This window comes from Chrysemys picta, chromosome 3 (genome assembly GCF_011386835.1).
Source record: "Chrysemys picta bellii isolate R12L10 chromosome 3, ASM1138683v2, whole genome shotgun sequence".
Classification (NCBI taxonomy): Eukaryota; Metazoa; Chordata; order Testudines; family Emydidae; genus Chrysemys; species Chrysemys picta.
In genome coordinates this window covers 166,567,752-166,590,266 of record NC_088793.1, presented here as the reverse complement: position 1 = coordinate 166,590,266, position 22,515 = coordinate 166,567,752, and the positions used below count along the sequence as shown (strand labels likewise).

General features: G+C 41.6%; 1 protein-coding gene across 3 annotated transcripts in view; it reads right to left on the bottom strand.

The window, feature by feature from the left end:
- The window catches only part of PACC1 (proton activated chloride channel 1), a 182,231-nt gene extending 181,006 nt beyond the window's left edge, over nucleotides 1-1,225 (bottom strand). For all 3 annotated transcript variants that reach the window (XR_010600218.1, XM_065590657.1, XM_065590659.1), the window contains exon 1: nucleotides 954-1,225. The gene's annotated coding sequence lies outside the window, so the exon portion shown is untranslated. The remainder of the gene's footprint in view (nucleotides 1-953) is intronic.
- Nucleotides 1,226-22,515: the final 21,290 nt, after the last annotated feature.

Genomic DNA, 22,515 nt, shown 5'->3' with positions numbered 1-22,515 from the left:
CCCCTCAAATTTCCCAATGTGCCATTACTGGTCTAGCACCCTCTTAGTAGCAATGGTGGGCACTCTAGTGTGGTCAGTGATATGGAGGCTACTGGCATTGTGCGCATCTGCCATCCAAGCCTGCACTGTCACAGGGACTAAAATCCTAGCACCCAATCTACACTAGCTGTACATGGACACTGGGGAGCCCATGTGAATGCTTGTCTGGGCCTGGAAGGAGGCCAAGGGGCTACAGTGTTGATGCCCTTGAAGCTGAACACCATCTTTGTCAAAGGTCTGGAGTGGGGTAGGCGGTCCTGTACCAGCATCTGCAGTGGGACCCCAAGTCAGTGCGCTTAGTGAGGGGAAGCCCTGAGTCAGTGCTCTTGGGGTGGGTTGGGGCCCACATTGGTGCTTTTGGGGTGGGGAGAATGTTGGAGCTCTAGAGCTGTGGGGGCCCATGTCAGTGCTCTCAGGGGTGGGTCCCATGTCCATGTTCTTAAGATGGGGGACCCATGTCAGTATTCCTGGGGTGAGGAGGCCCATGTTGGTGCTGGGGGGGGCAGTGTCAGAGCTCTTGGGATGAGGGGGCCCAAGTTAGTGCTCTCAGGGTAGTGAAAATATCAGTGCTCTTGTAGGGTTGCCAGTTTTGGCTGGACTTATTCCTGGAGGTTTCATCACATGGCATAATCTTTAATTAAAATTTTATCTTTAATTCCTGGAGACTCCAGGACAATCATGGAAGGTTGGCAACTCTATCTCGGGGGGGGGGGGGGTGTCGGTGGAAGGTTGGCAACTCTATCTGGGGGGGGGGGGTGTCGGTGGAAGGTTGGCAACTCTATCTGGGGGGGGGTGTCGGTGGAAGGTTGGCAACTCTATCTGGGGGGGGGGTGTCGGTGCTCGGGGGGGGCCTGTCAGAGCTTTTGGGGTGAGGGGATGTCTGTGCTCTCGGGATGGGTGGGGCGGGGCCTTGCCTGCATGGCCGTGTGGATGCGCTCGGAGTTGGGGGGCTTGCTGTGCTGGAGCGGGAGCGTGGGCGCGCTGACCCCTCGGGCTGGGGCCCGTGTCGATGCTCTTGTGGTGGGGAGGGCCCGGGACGATGCTCTTCTCCCTCCCTACTCCTCAGTGTGTCAGCCTGCGTTGCTAGGTAACCGACAGTCCCTGCTGTAAACAGCTCGAGGCAGCGAGCCGGTGACGCAGCACGCACAGCCCCCTCAGCTGCTCCCCGCGTTACATCATCCCGCAAGAAACGGCTATAAATAGCTCGGTCTACTGCGCATGTGCACGGGTGTTCGTGGCGGACGGTGAGTTAAGGGGGAGGGCGGTTACCCCTGTGAGTCATTCCCCCCCCGTCAGCTGCGTGCCTCCCCCCGCGGCGAAGACTGGAGCCGAACAGCCCTCGCCGGCCACCGTACTCCGGCGTGGCTCGTAGCCGAACGGCCGTGGCGTGCCCCAGTTCCCCCGCCCTGCCGATGCTATTTTTACTCCTTTGTTTCAGGTCCGCGCTGCTCAGGCAGCCGCCACCCGTCAAGGGCGGAAGGGACGCGATGACGCCATCCGTTTCCAGGAACGATGACATGTCAACTGGAATGTTCACTGGGGTTTCGATTCCTTAAAGGGGCATTGACCCGTTTTCTTCCCTCTCCAATTGGTCAAGGCTGGAGGCAGCGTGGTGCGGTGGTTAGAGCAGGGGTGACTGGGAGGCACTGGGACGCAGCTTCTAATCTCAGTGCCACACGGGCAGCCCGCTTTGCCCCTCCGTGCCTCCGTTTCCCCTGTACAATGAGAACCACATTTACCCGCCCTGTGGCGGGTAGGTTGGCGTGTTATAACCCTCAGCCATAGCCCCACACTAGAACTTGTGCCAGAAGATGGGGAGGCGGCCAGAGTCAGGGTGAAACACTGACGTAGTTACACAGCGCTGCGCCTGAAGCCTCGCTTTGCCTACAGAGTGGGGGAGAGACAAACCTCCTCCCTCATAGTGGGGTCTTGCTTACTAAGGGTCCCAGTAACACGTCTCCTCCAACACCTCTGCCTCCCTACTTTAGCTAAGGTACTTATTCAGCCACTATCACCATAGTATCGGAGGGCCTCACTGTCTTAATGTATTTATCCTCACAACACCCTGTAAGGTCGAGAAGTGCTATTATCTCATTGTACAGATGGGGAACTGATGCACACGCAGGCTAAGTGACTTGACTAAGGTCATACAGAAAGTCCGTGGCAGAAGCAGGAAATGAGCCAAGGCATCCCAAGTCCTGGGCTAGTGTCCTAAATATCCCACCTTTCCAAACCCTACACTCTCTTGTTTCCCTCCCAAACAACCCCACATTTTCCCATTTTGTCCCCCTTCGTTCCCTAATGGACCCAAGTCTTTCTTCTCTGAAATCAATCCCCTTCTGTTTGTTTCTCCAGTGTCTCCCTGTTCTTCTCCATCTTTTCCAATATCCCTCTGTCTCCCAGAAATCTTAAAAAGTTACACTCACTATGCCCCCTCTCTGCCATTCAAGGTCATCCATCTCCCTTTTCTCTGCCTTTCCTACATCTCTATTCCATTCCTCCAGCTCCCTTGACTTTACCCGTCTTCTTTCTGCTACTCCCAGATCCCCCCTCCCCAAATGCCCTCCCAAGTCTCTGCCTCCTCCCCTCAGTTTTCTCTCCAATTGTCCCCTAAGTATTTGGCTCCCTCTCCTGGGCTCTGTTCTTTCTCCCCAAGGTCCCTCTAGTTAGTACCTGTTCCCTCATCAGTCCAAGATTCCCCCATACTTCTCAGCTCTCCCTCCTCACAGTCCTCCCCTGTAGCTATCCCAAGGTCCCTATCTGTACCTGACCTCAAGGTCTCTTCAACCATATTTCTCCTCAGCTCCCTCACCTCCAACCTCTCCTGTTTCCAAAGTCCCTCAGGGGGATTAGGGTAATGAGAGACAGTGAAACAGATAGAGATAACAGACTGAGAAATAGACATGCAAACAGAGAGGGACAGACATATAATGAATGAGGCCTAGCTAGATGGAAAGAAAGGGATAGACAGATGATTGATAGAGAATGACAGATAGACCAATGATAGACAGACACAGGTGATAGCTAGATCGACAGACAAACAGATAACACTATTTTTTGTTCAAATACATAAATTCCTTGTCACATGATATGATTTTATTTATATGTTTCACTGACGGGGGCAATGGGAATTTGTTGTGACCAATTAGATAATACATGAGATGGGGTCAGAGGCTGAGGGCTGATATGGCTTAATAATATCATGTAGGAACTGTGACTGCTTGAAAGCTGTTCTGGTGGTTTCAATACAATCCTGTTTATAAAAAAACAATTCTGGGAGCACGATAAAGATTCAGATAAACAAGGGTTTGGGTAACTGTGAGAGGGGAAAGACAGCAGAAGGTGGAGTTATTGGGTATGTGCTTTGTGCCGGGGGAAGTAAATGAGAATTGGTCAAGAGGGAGTTTTGGATTACAGCTGCCTTTTGTGGGCAGTTTGATTTTACATCTTACTTTTTAATGTAGGTCATGAATCCAGGTACTATGAGCATGGACACATGAAAAAATCAATAAAATAGAGGAATCCAGGGTAAAGTAAGTTTTACATTAATAAACATGGGCCATCTTAATCCCAAATTTCATTCCATGGGTGAACTGGGATGATATCAGGGATGTATTAGTCCAGTTTTATTTGTAATCACTCTATTTGGGAGTCTAAACTAACTAACACACTGAATTGTATATGAGACTCTCTTCCCCTCTTGCACCTAACTGTGTGTGTAATGGACAAAAACAAGATGGGTTTAGTGTATTATTAATTACCATTATTATTATTAATAACCATTTATTTAGAGTAGCTCCTAGAAACCTCAGTCAGGAATCACAGCTCAATACTGCTATGTGCTGTACATGTAGATTAGAGACAGTCCCAGCCCTAAAAGCTTTCAATCTAGGTAGCATCCCTGTATGGATATTTGTGTGTGGGCATCTTTGTAAGGACTATTTTAAAATTATATATAAATCATTAACAAAATATAGACTTTTTCTTTTGTGAATTAGTCTATTAAAATGCATTTCATAAATGTTCTTTAGTTGAAAAACAGAAATACCGAATATTCCAAAAAAGGTTCCATCGAGAAAATAATAAATTGATTCTACTGTGTCAAAGCCTGTAATAAATCAAACAAAAATAATTATAACTCAGAGCTCTGCTGGTTTCAACCTACAGGTATTGTCCATAGTAGGCTATCTTTGATTGAGGGATGTGTTGTGAAATAAAGCCCCTCACTCACTTTAAGGTCGAGATGATGCTGTGGCTTCATATTTAGATCATGGCTAGTAGATAAATCTAGGATGCAATTAGTCACCTATGACATGACTTCATATTTCCATTTAATTTAGTAACAACAGTTGGTTCCAGAGGGGTCAAGTGAGATTTAGTTTATTAACAGAGTTTCTAGGATAAGTGAGCAGAAAGATTTGAAAGGGATGATCTGAGAAGTCGAGATGTGAAGGGAAAATATTCTGAAAGGGACATAGAGTTTCTTAAGGATTTTAATATAGAGAAATGTAAGTCTTGTCTCATAATTTTCTCAACTAGGGCTGTATATATTAATATACATATATTTAATATATATTTACAATCAAACAATCTTATACATAATGTTTGTGTGAATTGCTTTTACTAGTGCTTAAAGTATTTTACTAGTGCTGTCATTTCAGCTGTTAGCTGTTGTCTAGTTTTTTAGCTCACTAGTTGTTTTATTTTGATTTATTTTAGTACAGTGGGTTCTATTGAAACAATGAAAAGCACCTATGTTCTAAAAGTAAAACATGTTTTATCTGAAAAAAAGTGCATTCATTTATACTCAGATGATAAATTTTGTTCATAATCAGACTGTTAAGATCTGGTAAATTTGTATATTAATTTATGTTTTAATTTATAAAATCCTGGTTAGACAAATACAAAAGAATTAGTAACTGCCTATTGTATGCTACAGAAGAAATTCCACAGTTTAGTGTTGATATGTCCAGTGTTTCACACATTTAGATTCCTTTCTTTTTTAATACTGGACCAAGTCCTGTTCTGACACCTGTTAATGGGGTTGTAAGTAAGTCAGAACAGAAGTTGGTGCAGTAACTGTTAACTTTTCAAGGACTTCCTAGCTCCTGGCAATTGATGGCCCAAAAAAATGAGCTAAAATAGTTTAACAAATGCAAATGATATTTAAAAGATAAGAAATACCCAAAGAAGTAAAATTCATAAGACATTAACCATATTAAATTTCAAAATTGATCATCTTTAAAATGTCAAATTATATAAGTCAGTCATTGCAGATTAGCTAAATAAGCAATGGCAAAAGTTGTTTATGTTCAACAGATCTCTGCCAAGCTTCCCTCATTACTTTTTATTTTTTCTAATAAAGATCAGGTGATCTTTTTCTCTTTATAGTAACTTTATGTTCCAGTGAATCTGAATTTGATTGTCACTCATTCTCCCTTGTGTGTCATTATCATAACTTCACATGACTTCAATTAAATGAAAGGATTTTTTCCCCTAAACCTCCTGTCTTACCCCTCCCATGCCGGCAGGAGTAGACAGTATTCAGAAACTGGCACGAAGGTGAGGCTCTGATACAAGGAGCTTGCTGTTTCTCTGTGACTCATTTGACATTAACATAATTATGTTACAGAAGTCAAAGTGGTTTTCAAACTATGAGTAATGCACAATACTAGAGAGAGTGTTTACAAGACAGCAAGACATATCAACTAGCTGAAGTAACCAGCTGCTGATAACTGCTGAAGTAAGTTAGGGAATTAAAAAGTCTTACAGTAAAATTATCCTTCTTTGGAATTCAGAATCATGTACAGAAATGAGATAGGTAGTGTATTTTGAAGAAGGATCCAGAACCAACATCATACTGTAATAAGGATCAGACTGAGACTGTGGGTAGTTCACACAAGAAGTCTTCCCTACATTTCTTCCCACGTGCATATTTATGGAAAAGTCGTGTTCAAATGATAACACTGATCTTTTCAAGAAGTGAGTGTGTACACAGAGTTCATTTCAAAATGCAAGTGACAAGCATCCTGTCAGCAAAGACGAGAGAGGATCAAAAACTGGGGGGAAAAATGAGGTCATCCCACAAATATTTTGAGTCTATAGTGAATTTGAATTGACTCAAAGAAAGAAAACAGATAACAATAAGATACATTTGTTGTATTTGTTTGCCTTATTTTTAAATAAGTACAAGCTTAGTTCTAGTACAGAAGAGAATCTTTGCTTTGTACTAAAAATATTTAACTGAAAGGTTTATGATGCTGAGCATATTATGAATAAATACTAAAATGGTGTCTGCTAAATAGATTAAATGTAAGGAAAAATAAAAAAATAGTGGTGCCTACTTCATTCAAATGTAATTCTGCTCTGTTTAAAAAGCTATAGACACCTCATGGAAATGTTAGAAAAAAATTATTGAAAAACAATCTTGACAATGTATTTTTTCTGTTGATTTTTCAAAACTTGGTTTTTATTACAATAGACATTTGAATGAAAGTGGGACACTTGCTGTTTAGAAGTTTATCAATGTTGCCTTGCTATTCCTCACACAGGGGCTGATTCTGTGAGGTGCCGAGCATCCCTTGAGAAGTGCTGAGCACTGTGAACTTCCTGTGACTTCAACAAGAGTTGAGGGCACTCAGCACCTCCCAGGATTGGCTTATCAAACACAGTCGCTCCTGTGGAGAAGTAAGTTACAGAGGACTGTCATTTACAGTAATCAGCAAACAGCTTTCTTGTAAAAGTGTCTGTAGTAATAAAAAGAGGGAAGGGAGAGCAATATAGAAAATATGTCTAGAATAGAAGTTTACCATGAGGCATCAGAGGATCTCTAAATGATTTTAAGAAATCAGGAACTCCAGACTTCACCTCAGCCACTCACATCGCTATGAAAAAGCTGCTCAGGACCCAATCAGACACTTAATATGCTGACATTAATCTCCACTGGCCTCTTGCAAAGATGGAGCAGTCCCAGAAGTGGTAAAAAAGAAGCATATGGGAAGGAAAAGTTGTAGGAAAAAAAATATTGCAATGGTGTCATCTACTGATGATAATATTAACATGTTTCAGGGGACTGAGAGGCAGGACTCGTGGGTTTGCTGTTTCCTGTTCTGCCATTGATGTGTTGTGTGGCATTGGGCAAATCACTTCACTGCCATCTGCCTCAGTTCCCCGTCCCAGATGTATTGTAAGGTTTATTGTATACATAGCGCATAGAGATCCTTGAATGACAGCTGCTACAAAAGTGAAAAGCATTATTATCAACATGCATGTACAGTGTCATTTGGTCAAAGAAAATTAAAACATTTCTTTCCAAAGTACAACCCTGCATTCAGAAACCAACCCTGCTTTGCAGTAAACATATCCAGCAGATTTATAATTATTGATGCATCAAGTGATTTTATTTCTGTACTGTCATTTCATTGTGCTACACCACTGCACTGAAATATCAAATGAAACTGTCTTTACATTTTATTTCAGTTGATTAGGGCAAAAAAAATATGGAATTACAGAAGCTCACCTATCAAAGTGTTAGGAAATGTGTCCCACCCTTAGAATGGCAGGTTAATCTTCTATAGTGAAGATTATGTCAACGCTTTCATTATAAAAACTTGTTTAATTCTATATTATTATTATAATAGCTCTTCCCAGATCCAACCTTAAGTACAGTGGCTTTTTGAGGCCCAGCAGTCAAGTACTCCTGTGATTAACTCTGAAGAGTTAATTGCAAGATCCTTCACCTCTAGCCCCTGGTTCCTCATAATGTACTTGATTCCAATGGAATTTCCTTCCTACCCTAGTTCTCAGGGAAGTTGCACCAGTACTTTGTTTTATTTCTCTAGAGGTGGTTCTGTGCAGCATCCATCTTGATGGCCTTTCTCTTTTCCATAAAATAATACCAATTCTGCCATGACTTACATCCTGTGAAAATTTCATATAACTAATTTGTATTTTTACTTGGGGCTTTGAAAATTGTAAAGCTGTCCGCAAGTCAGCCTTCAAAATAATTTGGGGTAAAGCAGGGCATGCTGGGTCTTAGACCAGGTGTGATTAACAAAACTAAACCATTTAAAATGAAGTCCCACCATTTTTAAATCTTGTGAACTTTGCCGACTTTGTTCTTCTTTTTGTGTGAACTGAGTTAGTGAGCAAAATAGTCAGACCCTTGTTTGGTGACGGGGCAGCCCTGTCATTGTCTGAAAGGAATCTGGGCAGGAGGGGAGTACTGTCTTAATGTCACCATGCTAGCACCTTGAGACCACATGGAAGCTCCTTCACTATAGCTCCATGCAAAAGAAGCTGCACAGGAAGTTGCAAGTATGGTCATTATGGTCAGACCACAGCTGTGAGGGAGGACAGATGTGCTATGAACATAATTCATCCCAGGTAGCATGCAGGGAATCCTCAGGGAGACCAAAGACAGTTGCCTTCAGAAAAAGCCCTATCTACAAAATTTCTACTGACAGAGGGCTGTGTGATAGCCACAGCGGGTTGGAAGCAGTGAGGAGACACAGGAAGGATTTCTGTATGGTGGGACCTGGCCTTATGGGAGCTGCTGGTAGTGCAGAGGCATTTGTGTGGAGAGATCTGGTCTCTAGCAAATTCACTGAGGCCTACAAATTCTGGGGCTGAACCCCCGACCTGTTCTGTGGGAGGAGAGTAAACTCTACAATAGAATGACTTTATAGAACTCTGCAAAGGACCCTTTTGAGTTTTCCTTCCTTAATCACCCCCATGGGTTTTTCTATGGGGTCTGATGATCTGGCCTAGCTAATGGATCTGAACATATTTTATGTTATGTGGTCTACAGTGAGTACTGTATTACCATACTAGAGTTGGTTATACTCTAAGTTCTTTGGGTCGTGAACTGTCTCTCACTAAGTGTGTGCGCAGTGCTTAGCACAACGAGGCCCAAATCTCAGTTACAGGCTGGGGGCACTACCATACTACAAAAAATAAACAATAAGAATAGCTAATTATGTCCTTGATTTATGCTGTATTGTATGTTTGCTGGGAAATTGAGCCTCCAAGAATACACTATATGCATTTGTATATAAATGTTTAAAATGATAAAATAAATAAAGTTTCAAAAATATTCTTGGGACAAAGGCTTTATTAGATTCTGATGCATTTTTGTCATTGGTTTTATACAGCACAATTTCTGTTCCAAAAACATTTTTCAAGTTCTTTGGTCAAATCGCTTTTGAATTTTGAAAAATTAGATGTTAAATCGAGTGATATATTCAGGCCTAATTCTGCAAACACTTATGCATGTGCTTAATTCTGAGCTCATGAATAGTGCCTTTGGAACCACCGAGATTACTCATGTGATTAAAGTTAAGCATATGCCTAAATGTTTGCAGGGTCAGGACTTTAAAGTTTAGAATGCTGTCACCTTCTATGTACAGTAAAAACATTAAAGAAATTCACAAGTTTTATGTGAATCACTATTTATTTTAAAGGGCCCATTGTAGTTTGCTGGATAAACTGTCACATAAAGTATGTGTCTTATCAAATTAAACATAGTGCAATATTCAGATAATGAGATTGGTTGAGTGGCTGAACCTTCTATTAAAAGAGAGATACCTCTATGCAAGAGGGGAAAACTGCTTGTCATTATTTGGAAGAAGGCTTTTAATAAAATAAATTCTTAATACCTTTTCACTGAAACAAAGTCATTGATCTATGGGCAGGCACCAAGGGCCTGATCAAAGCCCACCGTACACCGTGGGAATCCTTCCATTGACTTCAATGGGCATTGGATCTGACTCTAAAAGAGTACCAGTTGCCTATGCATGGTACATCACCAAAAGTATCACCCTCGTAATTTCATTTGCAGGTAAGGGAGAGGAAGCACTGACCTGGGAGTCATGTCACATATTTGCTGCAAGACTTTGGGCATGTCATATAATCTCTCTGTGCCTCAGCTTCTCTATCTACAAAGGGGGATAAGACCTTTCTTACAAAGGTGCTGTGAGTCTTAATTCATCAATGTTTGTAAAGTGCTTTGAGAACTTTGGATGGTAGGTGCTAAAGAAGTGCAAAATTGTTATAATATACAAACACAACAGAGTTCAACTCAGATGGAGAATTTTCATCCATCCACATGCCAGAAGGATGGGAAGATGTTTTTCCACAATGAGCTGTTATCAATGAGTAAAGTCCAAGAGAAGACTAACATTATTTGTATTCTTATTACTTTATGTATGTAATGCTATAAATGTTCGTGTTGCTTGACAGATACAAAAAACAAACAAAACAAAAAAACAGTTGCCTTGAAAACTTACAATCCAGATCCTAATTCTCTGACACAACCCACAAATGAGACTCCTCATGGGTGTGGGTGTCTGCCCTGCGGATCACATGGTAGGTGGTTGAAATATAACTTGTTGAGTGATGTTCACACACTCTAGCTGGGTAAGGAAGAGGAAATGTAAAATGGAGATCCTACAGGAATAAGATCATATAGTTGCTTTGATAGGTGGTAGTCTATATTTCATGGAGATTCTGACCTTTCTTTGTTTTATTTTTTACATATTAATCTAATTGTTATGCTAATATTAAAACTGATGTTTCCAAAATTAAACTGAATGGTATACTTCAAAAGACCTAAATCCTTTGTTTGATGGGCAGTTACCAAATCATCCTCCTGAGCCATGAGCAGGGCCTGCTCCAGGCACCAGCCCACCAAGCATGTGCTTGGGGCAGCACCTGGAGGGGGGTGGCGCGGCGTGGCGCTCTGGCCCGAGAGTGGAGCCGCAGCGGGCTCGCCGCCCTCCCCCGGCGCTCTGGCCACCGGGGAGAGCGGAGTCCCGACTGGGCTCTCTGTCCTCCTCCCGGCACTCCGGCTGGTCAGGGAGAGCAGGGCCCCGGCCGGGCTCTCCGCCCTCCTCCCAGCGCTCTGGCCACCAGTGGAGCCGCAGCGGGCTCGCCGCCCTCCCCCCGGCGCTCCAGCCGGTCGGGGAGAACGGGCCCACGGCCGGGCTCGGTGCCCTCCCCTGCCGTGCTCCCCGCTGGGGGTGGGGGGGCGGCGGCGGGCGGCGGCGGGAGGCTTTTTTGCTTCGGGTGGCCATGAGTCAAGAGATTTTGAAAAGAACAGTTTCTCTACTCTCCTTTTCTGTTCATCAGCCTCTTCCCAGGATTCTACATGTTCTCTCTACTCCAAATAGGTCCCTATCCAGAACTGAGAGGAAGGATCTTTGCAAACATTTCCAGTTTGTAAAAAAAAAAAAAAAAAAAAAAAAAGCTGTCAACATTTTCATAAAAGAAAAAAAGGTATAAAGGTTAAACTTTGAGGTGCTCTTTAGTATTATCTATTAACCCCACATTCAGGGAGATGTCTATTTTCCTATCAAACTGCAATACAAATTAGGGCCCAATCCTGCAAATATTTACTACCTGGTGTGGTACTTACAGTACTATTACTAGTGGTTCCTTGTACTTCAATTAGAATACAATATAACTTTAATTCATACAAACTCTAAAACAAACTGCTCTTCAAAGTTAATTAATACAATTACAAAATTAAAAAATAGCAGGAGTGAGAGAAAATTGGGAGGTACAGCAAGGGAGAAAATCCTGATTCTCCTCTGACCAGCATTAATCCATAGTGACCCCTTTGAAGTCAATGAAATTACACCGGTGTTTGTGAAAGGAGAATGAGGCCCATATTAATTGGGATATGAGGTGAGATGGAAAGTCGAGGACAAAGCTTCTTAAACCAACAGTTGTGTAAGTCCTGGTCTATATTTAAAACTTAGGTTGATATAGTTACAGTGCTCAGGGCTGTGAAAAATTCACACCCCTGAGTGCCGTAACTACGCCAACCTATCCCTCAGTATAGATACAGCTAGATTAATGGAAGAATGTTTCTGTCAACCTTGTTATCAGTGCTTGGGGAGGCAGAGTTCCTACATAGATGGAAAAACCCCTTCCATTGCTGTAGTCTGCATCTACACTATGGGGTTACAGTGGCATAGCCACAGCACCATAGCTACGCCTCTATTGTGCCTGTAGTGTAGACATGGCCTAAAATAGGTGGCCAGCGCTAGATTCATAAGTATGTCTTCCCTGTAAAAGAAGGTGCATTCTTACCTTAGGTTAGCTAACTTGAGTTAGTTAATTAGATGTAGCAGCTGGCTTTTAACTTTTAAAGTCTAGTTAGCTTTTAACTTGGGTTAGCAGCCTGGGGTTCATAACCTGAATTAAAAGCTGAGTTGCAGTGCCTTCACTGCTATTTTAACCCATTAACTAACGCGAATTGAGAACACACCTTTTTTCTGAAGCAAAAACATACCCATAGATTTTAAGATCAGAAGGGGCCATTAGATCACCTAGTGTGACCTCCTGAATGTCACAGACATTACATGTCACCCAGTCCACTCTGTATCTAGCTCAGTTAGGTGAGCAGATGAAGTGGTGAAAGGCAAAGACAGGACTTGAACTGATGTAGTACCAGGGGAGTCACTCATTAACGCTTCCCCAATTTTTGTAAGCAGTCTATTGGGGTTGGCACTTGTCAAAATAAATCTGAATGAATAATGGAGAAAAATCAAAACTTATGCAAGTTTTTCTTGTGCATTGTATAGGTATTCTTTCAAACCCTGAGCACAACAGAAGAATTCGTATTTACTTTGTGATAATTGGGGTATCCCCTAACTTATTTTTCCTGGCAATGCTATATCAGAAAAAGTATCATCCCAGAGTGGGGGGAAGATAGCAGCATAGGGGACTATGGAGGGCTGATGTGGTTCGGCCACACTGGGGAAGGTGACTGCTGAGCAGGTGCACAGAGGGACTCCACATCGTTTGTGCACAGCAGAACTGGTCTCCGTGCCCTCTCCGCAATAGGCCAGACCTGAGGGGAGAGAGTTAGGCCTGGTCCACACTAACCCCCCACTTCAAACTAAGATACGCAACTTCAGCTATGTGAATAACGTAGCTGAAGTCGAAGTACCTTAGTTCGAACTTACCGCGGGTCCAGACGCGGCAGGCAGGCTCCCCCGTCGATGCTGCGTACTCCTCTCGCCGAGCAGGAGTACCGGCGTCGATGGCGAGCACTTCCGGGATCGATCTGGGATCGATTTATCGCGTCTAGACAAGATGTGATAAATGGATCACAGAAGATCGATTACTTACCGCCAGACCCGGAGGTAAGTATAGACCAACCCTTAGGGACAGGCTGGAGTAGGAGCACTCATATTTTTTTATGCTGACTCAGGTCTTCTGTCTGTCCATGACTATATGCACACAGTGGCTATAAACACCTGCCTAGGATGAGGTAACAGACATACAGATCCTGCTCCAGTTTAGAGGCTGGAATGGTGGCTATGGTGGGGCTGTTTGGATGCTTCATATCCTGCCTGGTAGGTAGGCAAAGTCTTATAAACTTATCCCTTGGTCCTCATATGGGTTGAGGCTGCTCCAAATTAATGGGAGACCTGGAACAGCTCCATTTGTGTATGATCCAATGGGCTAACACAGAAGCGCAGTCTAGAGCAGCATCCAGGCCATCCAGACGTATTCCTTTATAGGTCTTCTCTAAGGAGACGTTCAGCTCTTTCAGAGGTCCCATATTTTGTTGCTGACATATCTTCCAGATCATGGTGAGGCTGTTTGGATCAGCTCATGAAGCCTTTTACTAGCTACACCTTTTTATAGATGAATTCTGTCAGCGCATACCATTTAACTTCCATGCCCGTGGCAGCCATTTTCAGGCCTCACTATAGCAGTGTCCCAGTGGGTCAATGGGAAACCTATAAAGTAAGGGAAGGATGGTGTAAAAGTTCCTGAAAATGTCAATATTCTCTCTATGGTTCCAATTCAAAAGTTCCACTGTGCGTGAGGACTGTAGGATCAGCCCTAGAGCTGTATTTAAGAAAAATAGTAGGCCCAATCCATTTGTCATTAAAATCAAAGGGAGATCTGTTGTTGATCTCAGTAAGAGCAGGATTGGGCCCTTTGACGCTGCTTTTACAATTCCTTTCATAAAGGTATGTATGATGCATATTTTAAAAAAAGATTACAACCATATACTCAAGTTGATTATTAAAGCCCTAAATCTGCATGGCTATTTTAAGGATCTGGGCATAAATGAAATAAACATTTAAAAAAAATTATAATGACCTACAAAATTGTAATACCACAAACAATCTCAATACATATTTAACCCAGGCAAAGCAAAACAAAAATAGTATGCATTTTATGCTTACTATGAATGTTCTTGTCTTTTCAAATGCATTGGGCCCAACTCATTGCTGACATACAACCTGATTTTGAGAGGATTGCACAGAACATAGGGGAAACTGTTTAGAGGAGTTAAAGTCTAAACACACCCTTTTGAATAGCGGGCAAATCAGCTATAAATATGACCCATTAAATATATATTTGACTGTTAATTGTAAAATTGTAAAATTTGCTTCAAACTCATGCTTACAAAAACAATTAGCAGCTAAAAAATCAGGGGCTAGAGTCTCAGCTGGTGGATATCAGTGTAGTTTCATTGAAATCGGTGGAGCTATGCCACTTTATACTAACCAGTCTTTAGTCTCTGGTAACTTGGCACATCTCTAGTGTCTGCTCTTAATACCAAAAAGTTGATTTTTATATGGTTGGAAAAATCATGCAATTGTAAAAGTAATGTTAGGAGATAAGACTGCCAAAGCTAGGAAGTGTCAAATTGAGCCCCTCCATTCTCAAATAAGCAAAGAGTCCTTTCTCAAGCAAAACTCCCAGTAAAACACTGACCATAACACTATAAATGAGGAATGGAATGCCAGTCTTAACTGTGAATTTCCTGACATTTAACTGTGCTATAACCCTGATGTAATTTCAATGTATATTTAACTAAACATTTTACAATTTCTCTGATCCAAGGATCATAAATCTTGGCCTACACCCCGTCTAAATGCAACCCTCCGTCTAAATGCTCTTGTGTTTGTAGTGAAAAGATTTTCTTCTCCTTGAAAGTTGTTTAGCATGGCAGACATCTGCCATACTTAAAATGGGATACTGTTCCATGTTTTACTTTGATCAGCTTTCACTCACAGGAAAATTGCTAAGTATAAGTATGTTTGATCTAAACTTTTTTTTATTTAGAAACAGAACTTAGTGAAAAGAAAAAAGTGGAAATCTGGTTAAACATACAGCTGCACAGAACTGAATTCTGGAACAGAACATAGATTTAAAACCTCACAATAAAGTCAGTGTGAGATCTGCAAACAATTCCAAGAGGCCCTTCAAATTAGTAGTTTATGTTTTACACCTTTCTCTTTCTCACATTTGGTGTTCAATTGTAAATTACAATACAGTTTCTAAATTTATGGGTCACATAATGCCCTATCTCCATGAGGGAATGCTTGCAGACTTAGAAGAGAGCAGTTTTAACCCTTAGTGTACTTAGTGTCATTGATACCAAACGTGTCATACATTTGCCGATCTACTGTAAGAGCCTGAGTTTGCTCCCAGTCAAGACAGTGGAACTAAAAATAATTAATAATATCATTAAAACTAAGCTTGACAAAACAAGCAAAGCCTATTTTGTGCAGCAGTTGCCTTGATTAATTTCTTGGTTTTCATTTACTTATTAATTTGCAAAATCCAGTCATAAGCAATAGCTCTCCCAGTCATCAGAGCAAATTAAAGAAGTTCTTCTGTCATTACTTTTGGCTTAGGTCTATTTCTACTTACATGGGGGCAATCCTTGTTTGCTGCAATGGGAGTTGCACCCACATAAGTAGCACAGAACTGGGCCATTTATTTTTTATATTTTTATATATTTTATATATTTTTATAGTCCCATAATTTACAATAGTTTTAATGACTGACAGGGAGGGAGAGGATTTCTTGTCAGCTGATGATTACACCAGGAAATGCTTTTCTCATCGATCTTTATTGCTTGTATATAATATACGTTAGTATCCCTGCTGCTAGAGTGGGAGTCACTTCAGAATGCAAAGCTTCCAACAGTACTTCAGTCAGCAAACCCTCCATTTTCAGAAATATGTGCATTCATTTGTGCATGCAGTTACTGAGATTATGTGTGCAAATGGCCAGCTAGAGGTCTAACTACTCCTGTGTATACAAATTTAATTGCATGCACACACAATTCTAAACAAATCTAAGTGACCCTGCTAAATCCTGTCTCCAACCTTCCGTCTTTGGAGAAACCCACTGGCATTAAAAAGAATATGTATGAGATTAGTATGAAGACATGGCAATCCGTTGTTAAATACATGGAGGATATCCAAAGTAAACTGGCAAATCTTACTAATTTCTCCCTTTACTAGTATCATTTTTTGCTGTTAAACATGTATATCTTTTGTAGTGTTATGGCACAAGGTGCTGAAATTCCCCTAAAGATGACATACAGTAACTGCATCCAGAGGGGCAGATCCTTAACTGGTGGAAATTGTCATAGCTCCATTGACTTTAGCCAGAGTATTGTGTGGGCTAAAGGACTCTGGCAGTTGAAGCTCTGAGGTTCCTTTGCGTTGCAGACCAACTGCACAAAAAACTGTAGACACCCAAGCTCATCTTTCTAGGCCATGTGGTCTCTGTGATCAATCTGGGGTTCCCGGATGTAAAACTCAGGGACTAGTGCAGCAAGATGAGATTGAAGCAATAGAGGTGTGTGATGACCTGTTGAGAAACAAAGGTACAAGAGAGCTGCTTCAGGGAACAGGGCCTTATCTGAGGCTTCTGCAGGCAGGAGTTGCCTGTGCTGCCATTAGTTACTACCCCATCCAAGGAACCAGGATTTGTGTACATTCTATAAATAAACAAACTGCACTAAAGGATACCTGATGGTGAGTAATCAATTTCTGCTCCAAATGGGAAACTAACCCATAAAGCCTCCAAAATCTGATACCGCTCAGCAAAGGGGTAACAGTATTTACTCTCTGGACACTTTATGGGATATTCTGTAGACCCTGATATATAATTTCAACCTTCTACAGTACACCTATATTTATTTCAGTATAAAATATTGTAAACGATTTAACACTTTTTATACATAGCAGCTGGTCTGTGCATTAGCTTTGCTTCACATGAATTCTTTAAAAACAATGTACCTAGATTACAAAAACATAGCATGGCCTAACCCTGAATTCCTCTTGCATTCATAATTCCCACTGAAGTCATTAGAAATTTTGGATGCATGAGAACTGCAAGATCAGGTCTTACAGACAACTTATCTTAGAGTCATAGAATCATAGAACTGGAAGGGACCTCGAGGGGTCTTCTAGTCCAGTCCCCCTTCTAGACCATTCCTGACAGGTGTTTGTCTAACCTGCTCTTAAAAATCTCCAATAATGGAGATTCCACAACCTCCCTAGGCTATTTATTCCAGTGCTTAACCACCCTGACAGTTAGGAAGTTTTTCCTAATGTCCAATTTAAACCGCACTTGCTGCAACTGAAGCCCTTTGCTTCTTGTCCTATCCTCAGAAGTTAAGTACAATTCTTCTCCCTCCTCCTTGTAACAACCTTTTATGTATTAGAAAATGGTTATCATGTCTCCTCTCAGTCTTCTCTTTTCCAGATTAAACAAACCCAATTTTTTCAGTCTTCCCTCATAGGTCATGTTTTCTAGACGTTTAATCATTTTTGTTGCTCTTCTCTTCTCCAATTTATCCATATCTTTCCTGAAATGTAGCACCCAGAACTGGACACAATACTCCAGTTGAGGCCTAATCAGCACAGAGTAGAGCAGAAGAATTACTTATCGCGTCTTGCTTACAACACTCCTGATAATACATCCCAGAATGAGGTATACTTTTTTTGCAACAGTGTTACACTCTTGACTCATGTTTAGCTTCTGGTTCACTATGACCCCCAGATCCCTTTCCTACGCAGTAGTCCTTCCTAGGCAGTCATTTCCCATATTGTATGTGTGCAACTGATTGTTCCTTCCTAAGTGGAATACTTTGCATTTGTCCTTATTGAATTTCATCCTATTTACTTCAGACCATTTCTCCAGTTTGACCAGATCATTTTGAATTTTAATTCTATCCTCCAAAGCACTTGCAATCCCTCCCAGCTTGGTATCATTCACAAATTTTATAAGTGTACTCTCTATGCCATTATTTAAATCATTGATGAAGATATTGAACAGAACCGGACCCAGAACTGATCCCTGAGGGACACCACTCATTAGGCCCTTCCAGCATGACTGTGAACCACTGATAACTATTCTCTGGGAATGGTTTTCCAATCAGTTTTGCACCCACCTTATAGTAGCTCCATTTAGGTTGCGTTTCCCTAGTTTGTTTACGAGAAGGTCATGCGAGACAATATCAAAAGCTTTACTAAAGTCGAGATATATCACGTCTACTGCTTCCCCCCATCCACATGGCTTGTTACCCTGTCAAAGAACGCTATCAGGTTGGTTTGACACTATTTGTTCTTGACAAATCAATGCTGTCTGTTACTTATCACCTTATTATTTTCTAGATGTTTGCAAATTGATTGCTTAATTATTTGCTCCATTATCATTCCGGGTACAGAATAAATACTTATGTATACTTATGTACGTAGGATACAATTTAACTTATTTTTGAATAACTTGGTACATCTCTTATGTCCACTATTACTACAAAAAGTTTCCAGTGTTTATATAGATGGAAACATGTTTTTTTTCTTTATGTCAAAGAAAACAACTTTTAGCCTTGTTATTTGTTTATTTATTTTAATCGATCAGCATCTGCCTCAAATTCCAGGCATTTCACAATTTAAAAATATATATTTATTACAATATTGCAAAAATCTGTAACTAACTGATCAGCCCATATTTATAATAAAGACAGACTCTCCAAAAATAATGATCCTGACACAAAATCAATATATCCCACCCGATGAACCACCCCATTCCCAAATGCCTGAGAAAAAAATATATGACCTAAATCACAGAGATAAGAAGTAATATTTATAGAGGACTTTTTGAGCTATTTACTAAACAGTAAGACCCACAATTCAGCAAAGCACTTAAGTGGACTCGGACAACTCATGAGCTGAAAGTCAAGCATGCAATTAAGTGTTTTGCTGGATCTGGTCCTATATTAGTTAGTTAAAGTTTTGGGGTGTTACTGATCCTTTTCCAAATTCCATATCAAATGTTTACACATACGCAAACTAAATCTAAAATAGAGTATAAGAACTTCAGGGACTGTCTCTTCCAGGTAAACTCTTTGGGGAAAGGATTGTCTTTTTGTTAGATACGAGTACAGTGTGTAGTACCATGGGACCCTGATTCCTGCTTGGGAGCTCTAGATATTACTGCAATACAAATATTGAATAATAATGTGTTTGTGCAGCACCCAACACAATGAGAGGCCCCCATCTGATTGGGCCTCTGGGGACTAAGTTACTAACATAATTAAAATATCTAACAATAAAATATTTAACTACATAACTTTTCATCTGTGGCACTCCAGGTTTTTCACAGTGGAAAGTAAGGGTATGTCTACACAGCAAAGAAAACCTGCAGCTGGCCCGTGCCAGCTGACTCAGTCTCACAGGGCTCAGGCTGCCGGGCTGTTTCACTTCTCTGTAGACTTCTGGGCTTGGGCTGGAGCCCAGACAGTAGGACCCTGCAGGGTGGCAGGGCCCCAGAGCTCAGGACTCAGCCCATGCCCAGAAGTTTACACAGCAATGAAACAGCCTCGCAGCCTGCGTCGGCTAGCATGGGCCAGCCATGGGTTTTTTTTTTTTTTTGCTGTGCAGCGTAGACATATCCTGAGTCTCATTATCCCTGCCTCACCGTGGCAAAATGGAGGCACAGCCTTCCCTACCCAGCCATCCATCCAGTTTTGCAACTCCAATGTGGCCCTCGGGTGAAAAAGTTTGCCCACCCCTGACATAGACCAAGCAACTGGCTATGACATGGGGGCTCTGCAGTGGGCAGGTGGAGTGTGGGGAGGTTGGAATCATCCTCCCACACTGAGGAGCATTTGCAGAGTCATTCCACAACCACTAATGCAACCTCAGAAGTCCTCACAGAAGCCCTCAGAATTTATGTGCACTCTTTTCTCCTCCCCGGTGAAATCCTGCCCCAATCCCTGCCAATCTGTCTATTGTGACACTCAGGGAGACCCTACGGCATGGCATGTTGAGGATCTGCATCCCCAGTGTGGGCTCCTTAAACCCTGCTTCCTCCCTCCTATTCAGTAGACTTGGCCTCATTTTACCACTGTGTCCAGGGCTCCCCATGCCCATGGAACGGGGTCAGGGTTAGCCCTCGTTGTGCAGATGATAGCAGAATGCTTTTGCATTTGTAATTAAGGTTTTCCCATTTAAAAACTGCATCCAGCCATTTTCGTTTCATTTTCCTTATGCCTTGTCCTTTCATGTCTGGACAAGTTACGGTAAAATTAAAGCCACAAAACAAGTCAGCACTGTCAAGAAACTGAAAGTTAAGACTCACCTACTTGTCCCTGTTACAGAAACTCTCACCTACTGTGGGGGAAGGGTCACTATGATCATCTGACTGAAAGATGAAATGTCAGCCTTGACTTTGAAATTGCTGGAGATTGTAAATCTGTGTTGGAGATTACTGTTATTTAAGATGAATATCTGTCTAGAAATTAACCTTTTTTAATGCTTAAAATATATATTTGTAATGACTACAGCAGATTATAAAGTACACATTTACAGACAGGTAGGAATATACTCCATCACGTGTGACTGATACCATAATGAGTCCAAAGCATTTAATCTACCAGGTAAAAATACACAAAATCTTTGTGTGTGTGAGAGACAGTGCATGTGTGTGTGTGATTGGATGTATTTTATCTGGTAGATTACAAATGTGTTGGATCCCTTATTATATCAGATCACTACAGTGAAACCTGGATCTCCAACAAGCAATTCCCATCTTAAAATACTCCTTTACAGTAAAGTCCCTAGGACACTTTTGTATGTAGTTAAGAACCATCTCTACTGGATCCAGCTTCCACTGAAGTCAATGGGAATCTTTCCATTTACTTCAATGACAGTTGAACCAGACATTTAGGTAGTTGATTAAATCAGGTTTTACTGATATTTTTGTACACACATAATCCCTGGGCCAAACTCAGTCCGTGTTTATGATTGCTTCCACCAATTTAAACTATTATGTGGAACCCCATAATGGAAAACCTGCTGGGGGTGAGGAGTTGTGACCACAAAGAGTGACGATAGCCTTCTCTCCCTTGAGGGGAACAATGCTGCAGGGTTGTAACTGAGGACTTGATCCAATGGCAGCAGGTCTAGGAGGTATAATCTATACTGGCCTGCATAAGCATTGGTGTATCTGGCCTCGTATTTTGCATATTCAGTGGACACAATGGTTCTTTTGGAGCTAGTATAGTTTATTTGGTCACTTTATGAGAAGTGGGTCTTTTCCATGCTGGACCCTAGTAACTCCCAAGGAGACCATCACATGAAATTTTCTTTGCTGATTACTGACTAGATAGACCATATCAGCTCCAAAGGAGTATTCATAGTCCAGTGTGATAATCCAGCTACTATGCAAGAGTGCAAAGTCCGTGTGATAAAAACCTCAGGAAGGTTTCAGAGGAAGGAAACAGTGAATTGGCTCATTTAGCCAAAGAGCATGGCCATCTGCACTGTTTTTTTCCAAACATGCAAAAGCACTCACGCATATAATAATAATGGGCCAAAACCTGGTGTCTTTAAATTGAGTAAAACTCCTACTGAAGTCAATGAGAATTTTGGCCCACAATTTTTGTTTGGTCTATTAGTAATTAAGTCTCCTTGCATCCCTTTGAAGTAGGTAAGCACAGTATTATTATCTCCATCTCACAGATGGGCAAACTGAGGAACATGGGGTAAAATTATTTGTCAAAACTCAGGGAGCTTGGAAGCTTGAGAGGCAGGACTAAAAGGACCCAGGGAGAAAATAACAGGAAAAAGGGAACAGGAAGAAGAAAAAAGAGGAATGACAAAGAGGTTAGGAATGACAAAGTGGGAGAAAAGGGAGAAGTGAAAGGAGGGGAAATAGAGAAGAGATAAGAGACGAAAAGAAAAGGAGAAGTTTCTGTAATCAGGAAATAGGGAGGAGTGCTATTGCTCAAACATAAAGCAAAACAGAGACCAGGAAAGGAGAGAATATATGAAAAGGAGATAAAATAAGACAGGAAGGAGGAAAATGAAGTTGGAGAGAATACAAAATAGAGATGGAAGTAGAGACAGTGAATAAAGAAACATAAACAGAGGGAGCAGGAGGAAAGCAAGAGAAGATGAGAAACTGATGAGAACTAATCTTGTTTTTAAATATTTTACTACTAATAATACAAGTGGTAATAATCCCTTACTTATTACATGCTAAATTCCCCCCTGAGGTGCACATACACAAATCTCATTGACTTCAGTAGGACTGTATGTAACACATTGGCAGTGTTTGTGTTGCATGCCCCTTTAAGGGATGTCTATACTGCATTTTAAACCCAGGTCTGTGGGACCCAGGTTTGTGTCTCCAAGC